Genomic DNA, 21,670 nt, shown 5'->3' with positions numbered 1-21,670 from the left:
ATTTTGAGCGCTCAGCAACCAACCCACATGTGCAATGCCCCGTGGTCATATGACATTGCATGTATGACATTTGTCCAGCATTTATTTCCATTTTCTGGAAAAAGAAATGCCCCATAGTAAAGAATGGGTTTGCTTAATGACTGCTGCCCTTGCTTGATGGTCAGCACAATAAAGGGCATAAAACTGGGTCTGCTTACATGAAAGGTCTGCTTTACGACTGTCACAAATTACCATTGTAAGTACTACTTCTTTTTTTAAAAAAAACCAATGATTACTTTTAAACTTTGCAAGAAGGTGCTCTCATTCTGACATGTCATAAATCTCTAATGTGAAGGGGAGACCAGATACCATTTGAATAAAATCAGGGCTGACCTGCAACCCATAAATTAATTTCATCCCTGTCCCCAAAGACCCATGAGTTGAAGCTGCAAGCAATTAGTCCAGAACCATGCTTGAATCATGCTTCCATTAGATTGTTACACCATCAGCATTATAAAACCCTTCTTGAACTATTTCCCATCATCAGAGACACTACAGGAGTCCTCAACTTATGACCACAATTGAGCCCAAAATGTCTGTTGCTAACGAGATAAGTGAATTTTGCTGTAGTTGTTAAGTGAATCTGGCTTCCTCATTGACTTTACTTGTCAGAAGATCACAAAAGGGCATCATATGATCCCAGGACACTGCAACCGTCATAAATATGAGTCGATTGCCAAGCACCTGAATTTTGATCACATAACTACAGGGATGCTGTAATGATTGTTTATTTTATTTATTTATTTATTTATTTGATTTGCCAATTGTTTACAAGATAATAAGTATAAGCGTATACATAGTTGTGAATACATGAAATGGGTACATATAAGAAAAATAAAAGAATAAGAGAAACAATAGGACAGGGACGGTAGGCACGTTGGTGCGCTTATGCACGCCCCCTGTTATCCCCTGGCGAATGGCCCTCTGCTATCCCCTGGCGAATGGCCCGTTCCATCAATGCCTGTATGTGCGCAGGGATCTCAGATGTGGGGGCCTCCTCCTGGCGAAGACCAGCGGCCATGGGCGTGAATGTAGCTTCAGGAGGCCGTCTGGTTGATGGGCCGGGAATTGTATTCCCGGGGATTGTATGTGTGAAAAAGGTCTTGTCACTATTTTCATGCTGTTGTAACTTTGAACAAATGAACTGTTGTAAGTCAAGGACTACCTATGTACAGGAAATATTCTCCAAATCTAGTTCTGATTTGTTATCGAAAAAACAGAGGACATAAGTAGGGCGAGGGAAAAATGTTCTATTTTCCTTGAAGCATCTTTAGGTTTCCTTACCTATTTATAGACTTCTCTTTCTTGATTCCTCTAGGACAGCTAAGTAGAACAAGAAAGGCAGGATTTGGGGTGCCTTTAGGGATATTTTGTGTGGTCTGGATTTTTAGCTGAGTCAACTCAGTGTGCCTATCTTGACAATATATGAATTGCTTAGTTGTCAGGTACCAAACATATCTAAACCTGGTAGAGGCAAACCCTTTATGCAAAAATCTCCAAATTCCAAGTGAAAATGTACAAATTAGAGAAGGCAGCGTGGAAGGGAAAAAAGAACACCCAAAATGCTTATATTGGCGAAAGTTGCATTTCCGATAAATTTGAACTTTTTGCTTTCTTAACTCTGAAGGCTAATTTGGAAATGGAAGAGGAACATGGACTAAGGAATCCATGCAGAACAAACCCAGATGGACTGACTTGTCCATCTGTCGCTTTAGCTGGGGGTCCATTTGTGTATTCCACCCCCTCCCTCCCTCCCTCCCTCCCTCCCTCCCTCCGAGCTACTCCAAAGGCCCCTTTCACCATCTCTATATCGCCACTTGCTTTGCGCCTCATTCTTATTTTATGTTTCCTGTGTCTGCTCCCACAGAAAATCTATTATTAGCCTCAAGGGTGAATGTCAGTGAGTAGGATTATTTATACATGTAAATCGGAATGACTGGAGGATTGAAGTTATAATGACAATCTCCTCCAGTCTTGATGCAGGTGATTATGACCTGACAGGTTTCATTCTTTTTGCCAGATCCACAACCTCGTAGAGGCGATTTACTGTTGGTGGAGAATGCAATCTGAATGCAAGTCGTGTCCACTTCCTTCCGTCTTAGGCTCATTTGTGCTCTTCTCTGGTGGTAAATCTAATCCCATGTGCCTTGAAAAAGGGGGTGGGGGTGAGGAAAGGGACTTGCAGGTAGTCCTCAACTTACGACTACAATTGGGCCCCAAATTTCTGTTGCTAAGTGAGACAGTTAAGAGTTTTGCCCCATTTTACAACCTTTCTTAAGTGAATCACTGCAGTTGTTAAGTAAGTAACACGGTTCTTAAGTGAATCTGACTTCCCCGTTGACTTTGCTTTGCCAGGGGCTCACGTGATCCTGGGACACGGCAACTGTCATAAGTACATGCCAATTGCCAAGCATCTGAATTTTGATCAAGTGACCAGGGGGATACTGCAATGGTTGTAAATGTTAAAAATCTCATGAGTGATTTTTTAAAATTGCTGTTGTAATAACGGACACGCAATGAGTGTAAGTCGAGGACTACCTGTAAGTCGGTTGTAAGTCGAGGACTACCTGTACTGAGTTTATGGAAGATTATTGTTTGGTAGCATAGCACTCGTGTCAGAAGCACCAAGGCATTTCTGGGTTAAAAAGATTAGCCGGTGATGTCACTGTTGCCTGGGAGATGCCAAGTTGGAGGCTCCTTTCATGTCCCGGGCAGGAGCTGGAGTGAGGGAGCTCATCCCTGACCCATGGCAGCACTCAGGTCTCTAACATGGGCTTGCCCACCTCCAGTCCAGGGGTCCCCAACCACCGGGCCGCGGACCGGTACCAGTCCGTGGAACATTTCCTACCGGGCCACCGGTTTGCTGGGCGCCACCATCTTGTTTGATGAGAAAGTGCTTCTGGGTGAGCTTTTCCGGTTGGAAAGCGGCGTTTGGATCCTGAAGGAATCCTCGCGCCTTAGTTTCATCGAAGGGGGGGGCTTCAAACGAAACTAAGGCGCGAGGATTCTTTCAGCACCCAAGGCAAGGCGAGCCGAGCGACCATCCCGAAGCCGTCCCGAAGCGAAGCCCATCGACAAAGGTACAAAGGAGGAGTTGAAGGTGGTGGGGAGAAGCGGGGGACGGCTGGCTGGCCGGTCGCTCGGCTCACCTTGCCTTGTCATGCGTGCTGATGATGGTACCAGGCCGCGAACATTTTGTGATGCCGGTACCGGGCCACGGCACAAAAAAGGTTGGGGGCCACTGCGTCCAGTCCAGCCCCCTAACCATGCAAGCCATGTGGCCCCAACTGCTTAGGTATAGCATAAGGAATCAGTCTTCAGCATTTCTAGCTTTCTGCTCCGGTTTTTCTCCAATGGAAACATGAACGGGCTATGCTCATCGTCTCCTTTCCCAGGTACCGTTGTGATGCTCAAAGTGCTGCCCGTCCATAAAGTAACCCACTTAATCGAATGGGTTTTATTGACCGGATGGGAGATTACAAAAAAACTCCAACCTAAATGTGCATTTTTCATGGTATAGTTCTGGGCCTATTACACTTCATGGTTGGGGGCCTCACTTAAAAGGTTTGGAAAGGTCACAGGAGACCCAGGAGGTATGACAATCAGGCAAAGGGATCAGACCTTCAGGTGAAATTATGACCGACTGTTCCTACTTGCTCCTGGGGGAGAAAGAAACTTGGATTTTCCAACTTTTGTTTTGTTACATTATGTTAAGCCACTTTTAGAGTTTCCTTTACCATTTGCATGTATTTCCACCCTCAGCTTCCAGTGGTTACAGCTTTGAGCCTACAGAAAATTACTTTGGCACAATCTTCAATGCTCAGGTTTCATCTCTACTAATCTAGCCTTTCTAAGAGGCTGTCACTCTAACAAATGTTCCCCAAATTTCAAAATAGCCGGGAAGTGATGTAATTTAAGTTGCTTTTGTTTGGTCAGTTCAGTGTAACTTAATATTAAGTAGAACTCAGACTTAGTTTCATTATGGAAGCTAATTGCACATTGTGGTCTCACCAAAGCTACAATTTTAGTGGGCAGCTCTTGCTAGCAGAATGTTCCTTGAAGGATAAAAGATTTCAGATGTTCTTTCCCTGGTTAGAAAGTGTGAGGTTTAAAAGAGGATGATGAACAGATTCTTTAGAAGCCTAAATTACTTCATAACTTTATCCCAGTAAGTTTTATGGAAGTAGCTTTCTGTTTTTGTTTGAACAGCTGGCTGGAATAGTTTGGATGCAACCAGAGCAGGGGTGGGATTCTACCAGTCCTCACCTATTCGCTAGAACCGGTTGTTAACATTCTAAGCAGTTCAGAGAACCAGTTGTTAGAAGAAATTACTGGCCTAATCCTGTAAGGAAGGCAGGAAAGAAACATTCTGGTGTTGCTTACAGAAACTGCCTCTCCGTTAACCCTTATTACATTCTCGGCAGGACTAGACTCCCTGTCTCAGGAAGTTTTTTTTCCCTTCCTTTGCTGGTACTTTGCTTGTGTGGAGTGACCATTCAAAGTTACAATGGCACTGAAAAAAGTGACTTATGACCATTTATTCACACTTACAACTGTTGCAGCATCCCCACAGTCATGAGAGGCCAGGCGAGGAGATGCGTGCCTCGATGTGAGTGATATTGAGTTGGCTATGCCCAGCCAATAACATGACCACCAAGCCACGTCCACCCAGTCACATGACCACCAAGCCACGCCCACCACCTAAGCCATGCCCACAGAACTGGTTGTTAAAAAATTTGAATCCCACCCCTGAACCAGAGCAAATGTGTTTCCAACATTTCTAAGAATCTAAAATGACTGGGAGGTGTCTATGACAATTCATCATGGCAATCTCGCCACAGGACAACTAGCTGTGGGATAAAAGTTGTACTGATATCAAAGAAATGCCAGAATAGAATCATTAAAGAAAGGATGCAAAAGGAGGGGACAGAATGAAATTTGAATGGCAAAAATTAAAATAATTTTTATTTATTTTAAATAATTAGAATTGTTAAATTGTCCCGCAATGAGTTGCCTCACAGCAAGTTGGCTGTGGCAAGTTGTCCCACTTCCCTACTGGGTGGTCTTATGGAGACAGGCAGGTGAGTGAAAGGGAGCAGAACCCCTATGACATTACTGTATTTGATATATCAGATCCCAGTGCCACCATTTTATATACTGGAGGACACCAAGAAGAGGGCAGAGTGGTGAAAATTGCTTGGCTTCAGGAAGAAGAATTTCAAATTAGCAATGGTGATTGGGCTGAAGAAGGAGAGTGGTTGTGATTTCACCCCTTAGAGCTATACTAAGGAAATGATGAGTCTATGAAAACTCACCATGGCCAACTCACCATGGCCAACTCACCATGGCTAACTCGCAACAGGCAACTCGCCACAGGACAATTCACCGCAGAACAAGAGTCACACTAATATTGAAAAAATAGTGGAATAGAGTCATTAAAGAAAGAATGCCAAAAGGAGTGACAAAATGAAAGGTGAAAATTAAAATTAAAATATTTTTTAATTATTTTAAATAATTAAATTGAATTGTTGAATTGTCCCACAGCGAGTTGTCCCGGGGCAATTTGGCCATGTTGAGTTGTCCCACCATAATGAGTTGGCCAAGGCAAATTGGCCACGGCAAGTTGGCTTTGGTGAATTGTCCCATTCTGACAACCTCTTTGGAGTGATGGTCACTCCAGCCAAATTCAGATCCAAGGCTGAAGTTCACTCAAAAGGAGCTTGTGACCTCTGAAGAGCAGTTTTCCATGTGTAAAAGTAATATGATACTACCTCATTTTATTTCCAGCAGCTGACAGCTTGAGGTCTATGTTTGTGTTGTTGTTGTTGTTGTATGGAAGGGAAATAAAATTGAACTGTGTGGCATTATCAGGGTTTCTGCACTCCAGAAACTCCACATATAAAAATGGAAATTCTAGCCACTGAAATTAAGCCACTAGCCGGAGTATATAAATTTATTACTTTTATCTCATTCTCTTGCAAGCAGCCCTGAAAGTGTCAAAAGATCATCTATTGTTCCATCATTTTTGAAGTTTCTTTGTTTGGTTTTTCAATTGCACTTTTTTTAAAAAAAAATAATGCATAGTTTCTTGAAAGATGGGGAAGAAATTAGAACAGGAGTTATAGGGGAAAAACCTGAGGCTGGTTGAAATTAGCTGTGTATTTGTCTGCAGTGCTACTAGCATTTAAATTTCTCACATTCCTTAATTTAATAAATATAATTAAGGTTGAGATGGGGACCCAGATTATTCATTTGCCCCAGATGGAAAAATTAAATTGAAAGCAAATTTTGTAATCAGACGTGGAATTCAGGAATGCTGACTGAGGTGAAGAAATGGCTGCAGCTTAATAAGAGATCCATTTTTCCTAAACAGTGCCCACATTTTAGTGGCAGGGATTATTTGAATAATTGAGTGGTATTTGATAAAATATCTGATTACAGAGGTCTTCATTAAAATAAAGCCCTTGTCATTTTCCACCAAGGAGGATTCATTTGGGTCAAAGAATAGAGGACAGGGGGAGCAGGCTGCTTTCGCAGAACACTTGCTCTTGAATTTCAGACTAGCTATCATTGGCTTCTAAAGAGTTGTCTTAAATCTGCAAGTAGCAATATATATATTGCTATTTGCTTGAACCCAGAGGAGTTCCACAGCCAGTGTTAGCAAAGATGATGTAGGAGATGACCAGGCTGAGCCTGAGGGAGGGATCAAACACATAATCAGTCAAGAGTCCCTGCAGGCCCACAAGAGTTCTAAGTCCAGCCCACCTTGAATTCCTTTCTATTCTTAACTCCCACTAATTTCCCTTGACTGTTAGTAGGTCAGATTCTTGTAGAGAGCTTAATCTTACAATAAATTTTTATACTCATTTGAACTGCCTGAATTTACTGATTTCCCCAGAGCTTGACAGACTTTTCTTCAAAAAAGATTGATAGAAAATTTGGAAGCAAATATATGGTTTCCAGAGCCTAAGTGGGCATAATGGGTAGCTCTGATCAAATCAGATCAATCTATCTATCTAGACAACTGCCCAGTGTGACTTCCTAGTGAGATGGGTGGCATATAAAATTTATCTGTCTGTCATCCAACTATCTATCATGGCTGGCTGGGGAATTCTGGGAGTTGAAGTCCACAACTCTTAAATTTGCCACGGTTGGACACCCATGATCTAATCTAACCCTATGATAAGAATATTCCTGCCAAATCAGATTGAATAGTCATCTGAAAAGTTATATTATCTCCAGAGTCATCAACTACTCTATATCTCTCTGCAAAGTTCTGAAACAGGCTGTTAAAAAATAATCTTCTGTTTTCCCTCCATTGGTCTTTTTCTTTGTTTATTTTAGTTGAAAGCAAAGTGGCTGTTAATGAAGGAAAAGATGGAATATATCTACAAGTTTGGCTGGTAATCTGAGATGTCCTTCAGGTGGAAACATCTTTCTCCTTCTCTGTCGATATTTTTTTAAGATATATTTGGGAATAAATCCAGTTTTGAGAAACCAGGCTTTATTTTTAAAAATTAAAATTAAAAATAAAAACCCAGTCAGTATTATTTGAATTCAACCCAACCAAGAACGGGAAATTTTTCAACATCCATTTGGATAGGTTGGGTGTTATCTTAAGATCTGTAAATTGCTTGTTTGCTATCTCCAGCTGGAGTTCTTAATTCAGAACAATTAACATGTAGTTTAAGACTGAGATGAAGCATATGGCAGTGGTCCCAAAGAAAAGAATCTCTCTTTTTTATGACGTCTCTTTAGTATCAAAGAGGGAGTCTAGGAAACAGTTTGATTACAGCAGGAGGGAGGAGAACCAGTCCCATGTTGCTTAGGAACAGGTGCAAAATCATTTGCTTCTGCGGGGAAATTTATGAAGGTGGGTGCAAATGCACAATTTAAATTTTAGATCAGGAATGTCCAATCTTGGCGACTTCAACTCCCAGAACTCATAAAGAGACCATTGTTTCCCATCCCTGTCCCAGAAGGTTCTCTCCTTTCTGCTTTTTATGGCACCCATCCTGGGAACTTCTTCCCTTCAGAACTTCTTAAGAAAGTTCTGAAGACATGCCTCTGCCACTATGCCTAGAGGATGTGGCAACAGTGAAGAACTTTTTCAGTGGCTGTGTTGAGCTGATGTAATAGATTTTACCACTGGTCAGGATGGTTTTTTTTTCCCTTAAAACTATTACTGATGTTTTTACATGCTTGTTTATTGACATTTTAAACTTAATTTTATTGGATTGTCTATGGAGATTCTCAGTCATCCAGGTCATGGTTGTCCCAAAGGTGATTTTTCAAAAGACAAGTGGAGTTGCTTTTTTCCCCTGATGATGTTTCACTTCTCATCCAAGTATCTTCCTCAGTTCTGTTGATTTTATTGGATTGTTTTTCACCTGGAGTGAGACATCCAGAGTCGCTTAGATAGGATAGGTTGCCATAAAGATTTAATGAACAATAAATAATCGTAATATCCAACCATGCTTATAGGTTGAAGTTGATTGGAAAGCATTATGCAATTCTTTTCAAATAAATGAAAAGAATGTACATGCAGGAAGTGTTTTTTCTTGTATTTCTATTTATATTATTCTTCTCTGTTTCAACCTAAGAAACTCCAAATGATACAAACTAGAAACTCTCTTTTTTTTCTGCTTTTGTAGATCCTAAATGTATCTTTGCTGACTTGTACTTTGACACTACCATTGAAGTACACTTTGCAATAAAGTGGTGTGCAATGTTTCTACCATTAGTCTCCCTAGCTTTTGTGCTATCTCCTAGGTGACAGGTCCCCAACCTGAAGAGTCATCCTACAATTGTCTAACATCGCTGTGCATTATCTAAAAGTGCTTCTGGTCATCTAGAGGGTCTTATCAGGTCATTTCTTCCTCCCTGGGCGTGTTTGTGCTGACATTTGTCAGCCTAAGTATTGAAACTCACACAAGATATCCAGATTTTACAAGCAATGTCAGAGGGTTAAAGCATTCTGTCTATAAGAATAATGAAATGCTGGAACCTTCAAATGCAGGTGTAAATAAGGAGACCAGGTTTCCCATAATGAAATACTTATGACGCTTAATAGAAGCTAGAGGTGAGACAAGCATGAACAGATAAAATCCATCTTTCTTTTTAAAAAGGGAAGAAAAATAGAAATAGCACTTAGACTTATATACCTTTCACAGTGCTTCACAGCCCTCTCTAAGCAGTTTGCGGAGTCAGCATATTGCTCCCAACAATCTGGGCCCTCATTTTATCAACCGTGGAAGGATGGAAGGCTGAGTCAGGCTGAATCAATGGTGAGCTGGTAAGAATCGAACTGTTGGCAGTCAGCAAAATTAGCCTGCAGTACTGAATTCTAACCATTGCACCACCATGGCTCTTGAATAAAATGGAATTAAAAAATTATTCCAGACATGAGAAAGCCAAATACATTTAAACAATCAGGGAAGAGATCTGAAATAATCTGTCTTTCTGTCTGTCTGTCTGTCTGTCTAGCTAGCTAGCTAGCTAGCTAATTTATTGGCCACCCATCTTACCACAGGGTAAATCATTCTTATACTAAAAAAATATAAACTACTAAAAGTGCATTTTCTTATATATTTTTTTAAAAACCTAAATAAAATACAGTTCTCTTGAACCAGGGTGGGAAACATAAGGACAGAATGGATTTAAAAGCACTTCAATGATCATCCAAACTTCTCTAGAAAAGGCCCAAACTTTACCCTGAAGTTGCTAATTGTTTTCAAAATACCTTAAGAGCTCCCGGTTCCACTTAATCCTTTGCATTTCTTGCTATAAAGGTTTCTGTAGCAATGAAGCTGTGAAAATAACAGTTCTCTCATAAAAATCAATGTTAGGATGTTTACCTGTTGGGGAAGAAAAGGCGTTCTGGGTCTTCAAATATTTTGCCCTTGGCTGCCATAATCCCTTTCCATTTCTGGTGAAGAAAACCATCAAAGTTCAGAGAATGCTGAGATTTTTTTTCTGGTTTTGAAAACATGCATTATTTTTGTGGTTGCTTGGTTCCTCCCCCCCCCCCATTGTTAGCCATATTATAAATTGTCTATGAATTGCTTGGTATTAATATATACTGTGTTAATAAATATCCAGTTATTTCAGTTTTGTAGCCCTGTATGGTTAACAAATCATTTTATTTAGCAAACTTTTTATAATGATGGAGTGGGCCACTCTGAATGTGTTTACAAGAAAAGGGCCATAGAAATAAAGTGATGATATTAATATTTCGGGGATGTCTCTCTCAAGATACCCCAAGGCATTCATGAAGTTTACACCCAAGTTAACGAACCCAAGGTAGGTGCTCTTCTCCATAGTAAATGGTGATGTTACCTGAGAAAAAGTTCATAAAAATGTTACGTCCACCATAAAAGATGTAATACAGCACTCTGCAGGACCTAGGCATTAACATTTCCCAGACAGTTATTGTGAAATAATGGTCCCAGCTATAATTCAGCTCTAACGTTCCTTCAAGCAAATGTTATGGAGGAATAAAGGACTCCTCAATTACATTGAAGGGGAAAGCTTGAAAAAAAGGTTCTTTGGATGTAAAATTCACTTGGTGATTCAGAAGTGATGGAAGGTGAAAAACATTTGTGATCATCTTAAGCTTTAGGTGGTCTGTTTATTAAAGATATCCCCCCCCTTTGTTTAGGTCTTATATGAATATGTTTATATCCCATAGCCAGCAATAGTTTGTTTAAGTTATATTTCTGAACAAGGGGATGGAATATAGTGTGAAGACATAGCATCCTGTCACATGTATAAGGTCTATTCCACCTTATCTCTGGCTACCTACAAATATGAATTAGTAACAAATGAAGATCTTGTCAGGCATTGGCTGATTGCCTTGGGAGGTGATGGACACACTTTGGCTGGATGCCATGTGTCAACTAATGATTTCTGCACTGGACAAGGAGTTGGACTAGGTGATCCACATGCCTCGTATGTTTTGGATTTTGCCTTTAAAAGAAAATTGTAGCTCTTTCATAATGACTCACAACTAGCTGTCAACCTTATGATCCTGGTTGGCTTCACCCCTTAAAATAAGACATGAGCTCACAAAGCCTCAGGTACAAAGGTCTCCAATCCATGCAGGATTATTACTAATAATCTTCATGGTATGGAAGGTGGCTAGAATTAGCATTCTGCTCCTACAGAATATACTTATGCTTCTCATCAATGGCAAAGATATATTGGGAGAATAATCTTCAGTAGACCGTGCTAACTTTTTGTATTCTGGATACCACTGACCATGTCTCTTTCAGTCACAGTTTGCTTTTCAAACAATTTAAATATGGATCTGAAAGCAGCAACTTTCTCCAATTATCATTTGGCATCTGCTGGGGGCAACATTATCTGCATAGTCAGTTATAATAATGAAGTTGAAAGATTATGGCATAAAACGGCTGTGATAGTCTCAGAGGTTAGCAGCAAACTGGGTGCCATACCAAAAAATCTTGGATGTCACTTAATAAATCTGCACATTGACAAAATGTCCATCTGTCAATTACAACAGGCAACATGCCAATTCATTACAACATCCTAAATTCTTGGGAAGAACTCAATGCATATGAAGGCCAATGCCAGCTAAAGTACTGGCGACTATGATTTCACATTGTAGTGTATATAATAATAATTTGTATGTTGCTGACTTCCACCTTACTCAAGGCAGTTCACAAGAAATTATACCAAACCATGTATATTTTTACTTATTTCAATTTATATGGCTGCCCAACTCATACAAGCAACACTAGGTGTGGCAAACACAGTGAAGAACATCAATATAACTATAAAAATGGAAATGCACAACAAAAATAAAGCAACAGATAACTGCCCTGTGACAATTTCTATAGTATATCAGAATGTACAGTACTAAGTGATGTACTTTTTTGTCTATATTGCATACATTCCTATTCTGTTCCCTTGGATGTTTTGCAATCACAGCACTGGTATTGTGAACCTGGAAAAAAATGAAATTGAGATAATCATTTCCCTCAGGCATAAGTCATTATAGGTGATGAAACCAGGCTGATATGGTAGTACATCTGGGTGGAATTAGTAATAATGGTGGTGTGAGACTATCATGGGAGTCACAAGGATGGGACTATGGCTATGCCAAGACATGGAGATGGATTTGAGGATGTGCTTTGAATGCAGAAGGCCCCAAGTTCAATCCTCAGCATCTCAGAATGAGACAATTGAAGGGAGGAGCTCTCTGGGCCTGAGGTCTTGAAGAGCTACTTTTGCCAAGACAATGTCTGAGGAGCTGAACAAAACAGTCTGCGTGGTGAAGACCACTTCTATTGTTGGTTGTGGAACAGCCTGCTGAGATGCAATGGAAAGAGAGCAATGAGGGAAGGAAGAGGCCTTCACAACCATCCTTTTTTGTATAACATTTTCTTTATTATCATTCTAAGTTTACTTCTTTGCTTTCTTTGAAAGTATACAACTTCCATTGTTGCTGCTTATTCTGGTTAAGCTACTCTTCCTTCCTGATCTGTTCTCCCCACTCAGCACCCATCAGGCACCCTTTTTTCAACAATATTGTTGCTGTTACTAGAATTCTTATCTAGGAACTGTCTTCTTTGGACATTGTAACCCAAAGTTTTTAATCAAAGCACATTGGAGGATTAATTTTCCAGTAAGAAAATCAAGGATCTACTCAGGTTTGAGGCAAACCCATCACCCTTTAGGAAGAGACAGGATTTAGGATACTGCTAAACCAGCTTCATACATCCTTGCGCTTCTCATTGTGATCTCCCTTTCTTAGAAAGACAGGAAGGTGATGGAACACAGTTTGGGCTTTCTGTATTCTCTCTGTGAAACCTGAATCATCACAAGATATAAAAAATTGAAGCTGAATGGTTTTGCCATGTTATGGCCAGAGCTGGCTTAGAAAACAGAAGGAGAGTGGGAAGAATATCTTTACTGTATTTTTTCTTACCCATCCTCCTTTCCTCTCCCTCTAGAAGGATGGATTGAGGCAGTGTAAGGAAATCTGAATAACTAATCAGAGTCCTCATTAACCCCCTGCTGAGATGCTCAAACATTCACTTTGCTGTTTATGAAGCAGAAAAAAAAACCTGCATTAAAATTGATGTGTTATTAATCCCACTGTTCTAGCCCTTTGGGGCACTGAATTCCCTTTATTTTGCCTGGAGCCAAACAGTATGAAGCCACTTTCTATAGGACTAGGCGATTCTCTATTATTTATGGGCCCAGCACAGATTTCCCATTGAGCAACTGTGTTAACCCCAGCCACTATCCTACCATGTTTTCCTTCACCTCTTCCCCATACATGCTCTATTCTCTCAGACAAACTCCATTCTCTCAATTATTCAAATGTATTCACATGTCATTTTATTCCCAGAACATAGAGAGTATGGAAAAAAATAACAGAGTTGGAAGGGACCTTGGAGGTCTTCTAGTCCAGCCCTCTGCTCAAACAGGAAACCCTATACCATTCCAGACAAATGGTTGTCCAATCTCCTCTTTAAAGCCTTCAGCAATGGAGCACCCTTAACTTCTGGATGCTAATTGTTCTAACTATCCAGAAATTTCTCCTTAATTCTAGCTTGCTTCTTTCCTTTATTAATTTCCATCCATTGCCTCTTATCTCATGTTGATGACCCACACTGTTGAAAAGCCCAAATATTTACATGCACACAATCATGTGTATCCTTCAACTGTATCAATTTCTATATCAGGAAATATGGCAAAAATACTCTTTGGATTCAGCAAAGTCTTTTTGGTACAATTATATTTGTAAATTGCCCAGAGTCACCATACAGGGGAGTTGGACAGCATAAAAATGTAATGAATAAATAGAATAATTAAAGTTGAAAAGGAGCATATTTTCTCATCCAGCCCTGTATTGTTTACTCTGACTAGCAGCAGATCTCTAGAGCAGTGTTCCTCAACCATGACAACTTTAAAGGGTATGGACTTCAACTCCCAGAATTCTGAGAGTTGAAGTCCACACCTCTTACAGTTGCCAAGGTTGAAAAACATTGCTCTAGAACAGGAGTGTCGAACCTTGATAACTTTAAGACTTGTGGACTTCAGCTCCCAGAATTCCCCAGCCAGCAGGTTGAAGTCCACAAGTCTTAAAGTTGCCATGGTTTGACACCCCTGCTCTACAGCAGGGGTCTCCAAACTTGGCAACTTTAAGACTTGTGGACTTCAATTCCCAGAGTTCCTTAACCAGCCGACTGGCTGAGGAACTCTGGGAGTTGAAGTCCACAAGTCTTAAAGTTGCCAAGGTTGCAGACCCCTGCTAGAGTCTAGACCATTAAGTAGAAGACTATTTTCATCACCTGATCCTGATTCTTGCAGCTAGCCTGAATTTGTTAAGTTCTAGATGTCCTCTCCACTGAGGCCAAGTTCAGTTAATACTGAGAGTACCTAATGTTAACATCAAAGGTGACCCGAGCAACAAAATATTGTGTACTTTGATGGGAATAGGAATATCTTTTCATTCTGTCTCTGCAGAGCAAACCCACGCCTTTATTTGTTGTTGTTTTAGGGAACCCCCAACTTCAACTACATTAGTTTAAAAAAGTAATTATTCTTTGATCTTTGGGGTTCCTTTACCTTTGGACACCTTCTTGCATGTGGCAATATAATACGTTCTGTTAAAAATGCTGAAACTTCCCTATGTGATGCATAGACTTTTCAAACAACAGATACTGTTTTGAATGGTACTGATATACAAACCCTCATTGAAATACTACTCTGAATTTTCATTCTTGGTTGGGGAAAGAAGGTGGAAAGAATCTTCAGTTGTGAGATGTTTTTCAGAGGAAGACCTCCGTTGTCATATTTAGATACAGCTGCCTATGGAATTAAAAGATCTTAATCCTTTTGAATACTGAATTGTGCAGAGTGGTTTCTAGCCCTTGGATGATAGCTAGCTAGCCAGCTAGCTGGGTGGGTGGGTGAGGGATGGATGGATGGATAAATAATAGCTCAAGAGATGGCGAGATAGCGAGTTAGTTAGATAGCGATACATTTTGTTAGTACATTTCTCATTTTACATTCCCAGTTTTGACATAATTTTCTGCACTTCCTAATACTTCACAAGTTTCTACTTTTTCTGGCTCCTCTTAAGAGATGCCAGCACAATGGTGTGGGCTGTGTATATGCAAATGTGTGCAGTCTGCGTCCCACAAGGGAACAGTATGTAAACTGAGGCAGTTTGATAGATTTTTGAGCTGAAGCTAATATATGAGTGAGTTCTGTCACCCCTGCTGGCCCCAGTTTCCAGATTCGCTTACCTCCCATGGTGTTCTCCTCCAGCCAAACCTGCCTGTTAATTAGGCATTTGGGGAGAGACAGCTTGATATCCGCACCATTGGCCATTCCGTAGCCTCCAGGCCAGCTGGTTAGAGGGAAAGCAGGTTAATCAGAAGTCTCCCCAGGCTCCTGACTTCTTATTTTGGATTAAGGTTGGTCACGGATGTGTCTTCAAGATGGATTTTTTTATAAGTAACAAAGAATCATGTAGAGGCAAATGTGTTTATTGTGATGGAGCTGTTTGTGGATCACCATTCACTTCATTAGATAATTCTGGTAAAACAAACTGCCCTCCGTGGAATCTGTGGCCCTCCAGGTGGTTGCTATAATACAGGGATCTCCAAACTTGGCAACTTTGAGACGTGTGGACTTCAACTCCCAGAATTCCCCAGCCAGCATGGCTGGTTGAGGAATTCTGGGAGTTGGAGTCCACAAGTCTTAAATTGCCAAGTTTGGAGACCTCTGCTACAATAGAATAGCAGAATATCAGAGTTGGAAGAGACCTTGGAGGTCCCTGCTCAAGCAAGAAACCATATATCATTTCCGACAAATGGTTATCCAATCAATTCTTAAAAACATCTGGTGTTGGGGCGCCCTTATCTTCTGGAGGCAAGTTGTTCCACTGATTAATTTTTATGTCAGAAAATTTCTCCTTAGTTCTAGGTTGGTCCTCTCCTTGATTAGTTTCCATCCGTTGCTTCTTGTCCTGCCTTCAGGTGTTTTGGAGAATAGGTTCTTGATCAATTCTCATGTGCCCCATCCCCTGTGGACAAAATGAGGGATGCAACCTTTGGAAATAGAACTCATGTTTTTTCCACAATATGTTAAACTGCAAACTCCTAAAATGTTTTGGGAGGGGAATGAGAGACAAGCTTGGATCATATGTAAACAACATATGTTCTGAACGTGAGATGTTTATTTCATATGCTGTACTCTTGTTTGCACACCATAGTATAAAGCTTCTTTGATTCAGAGTAATCTTCAAGTTCTGTTTACATATCAGGACTTGAAGGAGTCATTTGTTCAAATCATATTTGAATATAATAAGCCAGGATTGAACTGTTTCAGCATTGTCAAGCCATGGATTTGGGTTCAGGTCTAATAGAAAATAGTACTTTGATCTGAGATTACCCTAAAACTTTCAAAGGTGAAGGAACTCTTAAACTTAATGGATTCTCATATGAGAAAATCTTAAAACATTTAACAAAGTTATTTGTTTGACTATATGTATGTGTGCATATATGTGTGTATACACACACATACATGAGTGTGTAATATACATATTTTACACATAGACACAAATCTATGATCTCATGTTTTAAGTAATCATACAGCACTTCACAACCCTAGATGATAGGCTCAAGATCCAGATGGATCTTGACAGACTTGAACACTGGGCCCTATCTAATAAAATGAAATTCAATGTAGAAAAAGGTAATGTCCAGGGGTGGGATTCAAATTTTTTAACAACCAGTTCTGTGGGCGTGGCTTAGTTGGTGGGCATGGCTTGATGGTCATGTGACTGGCTGGGCATGGCCAACTCAATATCACTCACATCGAGGCACGCATCTCCACGCCTGGCGTCTCATGACTGTGGGGATGCTGCAACAGTCGTAAGTGTGAAAAATGGTCATAAGTCACTTTTTTCAGTGCCATTGTAACTTTGAATGGTCACTCCACACAAGCAAAGTACCAGCAAAGGATGGGGGGGAAAAACTCCAGAGACGTTCCTGAGACAGGAAGTCTAGTCCTGCCAGGAATGTAATAAGAGTTAATGGAGAGGCAGTTTCTGTAAGCAACACCAGAATGTTTCCTTCCTGTCTTCCTTACAGGATTAGGCCAGTAATTTCTTCTAACAGCTGGTTCTCCAAACTGCTTAGAATGTTAACAACCGGTTCTACCGAATAGGTGTGAACCTGTAGAATCCCACCCCTGGTAACGTTCTACACTTAGGTAAGAAAAACCAAAAAAGTACACATATAGACTGGGTAAAACCAGGCTTAATAGCAGTAACTGTGAGAAAAATCTTGGAGTCTTAGGGGACAACCAGCTAAATATGAGCCAGCAGTGTTCAGTGGCAGCCCAAAAAGCCAACACAATCCTAAATTGCATTAACAGAAGGATACAATAAAGATCAAGTGAGATACTAATGCCACTCTATAAAGCCTTAGTAAGACTACACTTAGAGTACTGCATCCAATTTTGGTCATGTTATAAAAAAGATGTTGAGACTCTGGAAAAAGTGCAAAGAAGAGCAACCAGGATGATTAGGGGACTGGAGACTAAAACATACTGTTATATTCTGGGCAAGGGTGCAAGTAATTGAGACGAGTCAGTGACTTAGTGAACTTCAACTCTTTATTAAGGAACAGAAAACAGAGAGCAAAACCCTTGGGCAGAAGTAGCCCTTTTATAGAGCTAGCTACTGACCTGTTAACCAATGACCTGTGTTCACATGCTTAACTTTTGGCCAATGAAAGATTTTAAACTAATAGCCAATCAGGTTGCTCCGTGAGGACCAATCCCAGTTTGCTATCCAAGGGCCAATCTAAAGTGCAGGATTTCAAGCCTGCTTAACATAATGTTAATAAGTTTTATTAAATGGTTTTTTGTTAGTTCATAACACATACGATGAACTGTTACAGGAACTGGGCCTGGCTAGTCTAGTGAAGAGAAGGACCAGGGGAGACATGATAGCAGTCTTCCAGTATTTGAGGGGCTGCCACAGAGAGGATGGGGTCAAGCTATTTTCCAAAGCACCTGAAGGCCAGAGAAGGAATAATGGATGGAAACTGATCAAGGAGAGATTCAACCTAGAAAAAATAAGAGAATTGCAAGTGAGAACAATCAACCAATGGAACAGCTTGCCTTCAGAAGTTGTGGGAGTTTCATCACTGGAGGCTTTCAAAAAGAGATTGGACTGCCATTTGTCAGAAATGGTGTAAGGTCTTCTGCTTGGGGGGGGGGGTTGGACTAGATGACTTACAAGGTCCCTTCCAACTCTTGTTAGTCTAAATCTAAATGGAGTAAGTACCTCTGACCTTCATGGACTAAACTTGCACTGGTAAAGGTTAGGAGGACAGAGTTTGCTGTTGGTTTTTATTTGCCTGTGGGATAGTTTCTCTGTCAGTCTGTGCTCCATTCAAAATCCAAGAAAGAAATACTTAGACTCCATAGATTTGAGCAAAGTTTTTCTTTTACTGAAATTCAAAGTGGAAGCTACAGGTAGAATTCTGAATCTAAGGAATTTGGCGCGCAGTTCACATATACAAAGGGATGGAATTGTTCCCACCCACCAAAGTCCAAAAGACTCTTCTAATTAAAAGTTCTGAATATGATCATGTGGGCATCTTCAGGTGGTGATGAGGCCTCTGTCCGGTGACCTTGACATATTTTGATAAAACTTCGTGCAGCTGCGCAAAAGAAAGAAAGCTAAGCAAGGAAATAGAAACTTAAGAGCAGGAATTTATACTCCCCCCCCCTCCTCATTTATACAAGACAAGAATGTAACACCTCCAGTTCTCTTCCCACAAGATGCAACCCCTCCTCCCCCCGTTACTCATGGCAGCCAAAAGATGCAAAGCAGTAGAAAGCAATAGGAAAGTAGAAAAGATCTTGAAGGCTGACATTCTCTTTCTGAGTTTTTGCTACCAAAAAAACACTTAATTGCACAACGTTCAGAAAGAATTTCCATTAAATTTATGGAGATTGCTCTTATCATGGTTTGAAAAGTGTATTCCCTTGGTTTCTCCAGTTGCCGTTCTCGCTATTGGAGGCTCAAAGCCTTGGCCATTTTGGGCAGCCCAAGTGAAGAGAGCTATACTGGTAGTTTAACAGTGGTGACTGTTGCCATACCTTCACACTTTCCGTTTTGCCTTCATATCACTCATTGCACCTAAATGTCAAAGTGTGGTAAGCTGGCAGACAAGATATGATTAAGCAGGAATATTTCAATCTGAAACACTTTCTTTGCTCATTTATTGGAAAAATGAACGAAAGAGACATCAAGCAGAGAGAAAGCATGCAGTGAAACCAAAGTTCCAAATATAAAATCTGATGGTGGTGAGGAACCTCACTAAGCTCACCCACTGCCCTCAACTTAATATCCTGGGCCCAATGCCTTCAGGAACCTCCAGCCAAGCCTTAAGCCCTTCCAGAAGACTCACAGTGTTGAGCATATTATTAAATGTCCAATGTTAATATGGTGGAAATTCTCAGCTAAGAATAATTTTAAATTATATTTTAATCCCATTTTTATTGTGTACAAGTCAAGGCAAAATACAGAATGCTCCCTCCTCCTATTTTGCCCCACAACCTTTTGATTGGACTGAAGTCATCCAGCCAATTCCTAAAGGCTTCCTGGTTTCTAGTCTAGCATCTCAACTATCTTGCTTTCTCATAGAAGCAAAAGCCTGATCTCGGAGACAGACCTTGGAAACTAATGAAAGCTTGGCAGTACAAAAAGAGCAATTAATTGTACATTGTTTCTTGCAATGGCTTTCTTTTTTGTGATTTCTATAATATGTTTATTTGAGCCAAATAGTTTATAAACTGTTTCTGTATTATATCAGAAATTCTTCATTAACGTTGTGAAAAAGGGTGAAAGTTAAAGTATTTAAAGTAAACACCAGCCTAGTGGGACAGTAGAACCTTAGAAATACTATTTTAATTGCTCAAGCTCAGATAAACTTTCCTTAAACCTAATGGGGTCCATTCATCAGTAAAGCAATGAAAATAGCAACCTTTTCTGCATACAATTATGAATCACAAAGAGAACTTGTCACCTCACTCAAGGATCTCCTAAAAGCAAGACCTTTTTATTGAAGTTTTTCCAACATGCAAATGTATTTAAACATAACTGTAGGAAAGCTAGATAATTAATGGGCTGAAGGCCTTTCTTCAGTTGTGGCTGGGATTGTACAGAGGGTATTTTAAAACACATTTAGCCTTCTAGCCCTTCTTCTGATCCATCAGCATGGTAGATTGTTAGGAATTCCACAGGTGAGGTTGGAAAAGTAGAGCAAGTACTGTAATATAAAAGGTTCTAAATGGTGCTTTAGCTTTGCAGAAGTAAAATCCTATTTTGGAGAGGTGCAAGATGAAGAAAGTATCCTGCATGGGTTTTTTTTTTTTTAAAAAAAAAAACACCCTGTTCTCATTCATTTGATTGAATTTGTACTCAGAATTCTTTCAAAGGAGAAACAAAATTCCCAAATTTTCATGAAAGGAGTGAAGCGTTCTTGCGCTTACTTAGTTACAGAGTGACCGGAGAGCATGTCCATGTTTTGTGGGCATGAATGTTCTTCCTTTAAATGCTTTTTCGTTCAACTGTCTTTCCTTCCTCCTTTCCTTCTTTCACAGTCCTTAAGAGAAATGAAGTCTACTAAATGAAACTGTAATCCCGTCTAATTATCAAATTAAATCTAATGATTTTAGAAGAGTGAAATTGCTAGAGTTGTTATTGTCCAGATTTGGAAGAAAGGGGACTCTGAGAAAGGGGACTCTGAGAAAGGGGACTCTGAAGCAGATACTGGAGGAAGGGAGAATGTCAAGAGGGAGAAATTTTGGAGGGTAGGAAACTGGGAAGCGAGCCCACAAGAAGTATATTTTGTCCTACCACGGCTTGAGTTGCACCATGGGTACAACAGCAGAGAAACAGATGGAATGCGGTACAACCGTTTGGTACAACCACCAGTGTGGTCTGCATTTTTTCTAATAACAGGCTGAGCCAAGGATGTAAATTCTAGACAAAACATTGGTGTATGCAAGCCCCCCAAGGAAACAGTGAAAGTTCCTTTGGGTGGATAGAAAAACCAGATAAGAGGTTGCTTGACACAGCTGGATGGAGTAGGGCCTCTCCATCCCGAAATTGGCCCTAACAAATTAGTCTTTCTCAAAGGAGGGGAGAGCTAAATGGGGTCACTCTGGGTGTGGGGAAGTTTTTGCAAGGTTTTCCATGCCTTCCATCTAGCTCATTTTTGTAAATGAAAATGAAAAACAATCAGCAACCTATTTTGGCTTGTCTGTGGACTATAGCAGCATTCTTTGCAGATTTGGGTAGAAATCACCATAGTTGTATTTAAATTTATGTTGCTTTTGCAGGGCTTTTTTTGGGGGGGAGTGTTGGAATTTGCAATGAAGAAACATCCCTTTTTCTCTCTCTCCATCAGATTGTTTCGTCTGTCTCTTTTCAGGTCGCAGTGGCTGGAAGCAACAGCTTTTGTGAGGCTGGTAGTGGGGAGAATTTAAAAAGGCAAGTACACTTAACAATGCTTCAGTGTTGCATTTTGATCAGTTTGCATAAAAAAGCAACAGAAAGGATTGATTT

The 21,670-nt window shown here is 40.3% G+C and overlaps 1 protein-coding gene across 7 annotated transcripts in view; it reads left to right on the top strand.

Annotated features, from left to right (window-relative positions):
* PKNOX2 (PBX/knotted 1 homeobox 2) overlaps window positions 1-21,670 on the top strand; it is a 276,614-nt gene that overhangs the window by 145,746 nt on the left and 109,198 nt on the right. For 4 of the 7 annotated variants that reach the window (XM_087969713.1, XM_087969717.1, XM_087969719.1 and 1 more), the window contains one exon: window positions 21,537-21,595. The exons of the other annotated variants lie outside the window; for them this stretch is intronic. The gene's annotated coding sequence lies outside the window, so the exon portion shown is untranslated. The remainder of the gene's footprint in view (window positions 1-21,536; window positions 21,596-21,670) is intronic. 7 annotated transcript variants of the gene reach the window in all.

The sequence above is a fragment of the Notechis scutatus genome, chromosome 7 (genome assembly GCF_049901735.1).
Source record: "Notechis scutatus isolate UNSWTSFEM ecotype Mainland chromosome 7, rNotScu1.2, whole genome shotgun sequence".
Classification (NCBI taxonomy): Eukaryota; Metazoa; Chordata; class Lepidosauria; order Squamata; family Elapidae; genus Notechis; species Notechis scutatus.
The sequence above is the reverse complement of the archived record's forward strand: the minus strand, read 5'-3'. Positions and strand labels throughout refer to the sequence as shown.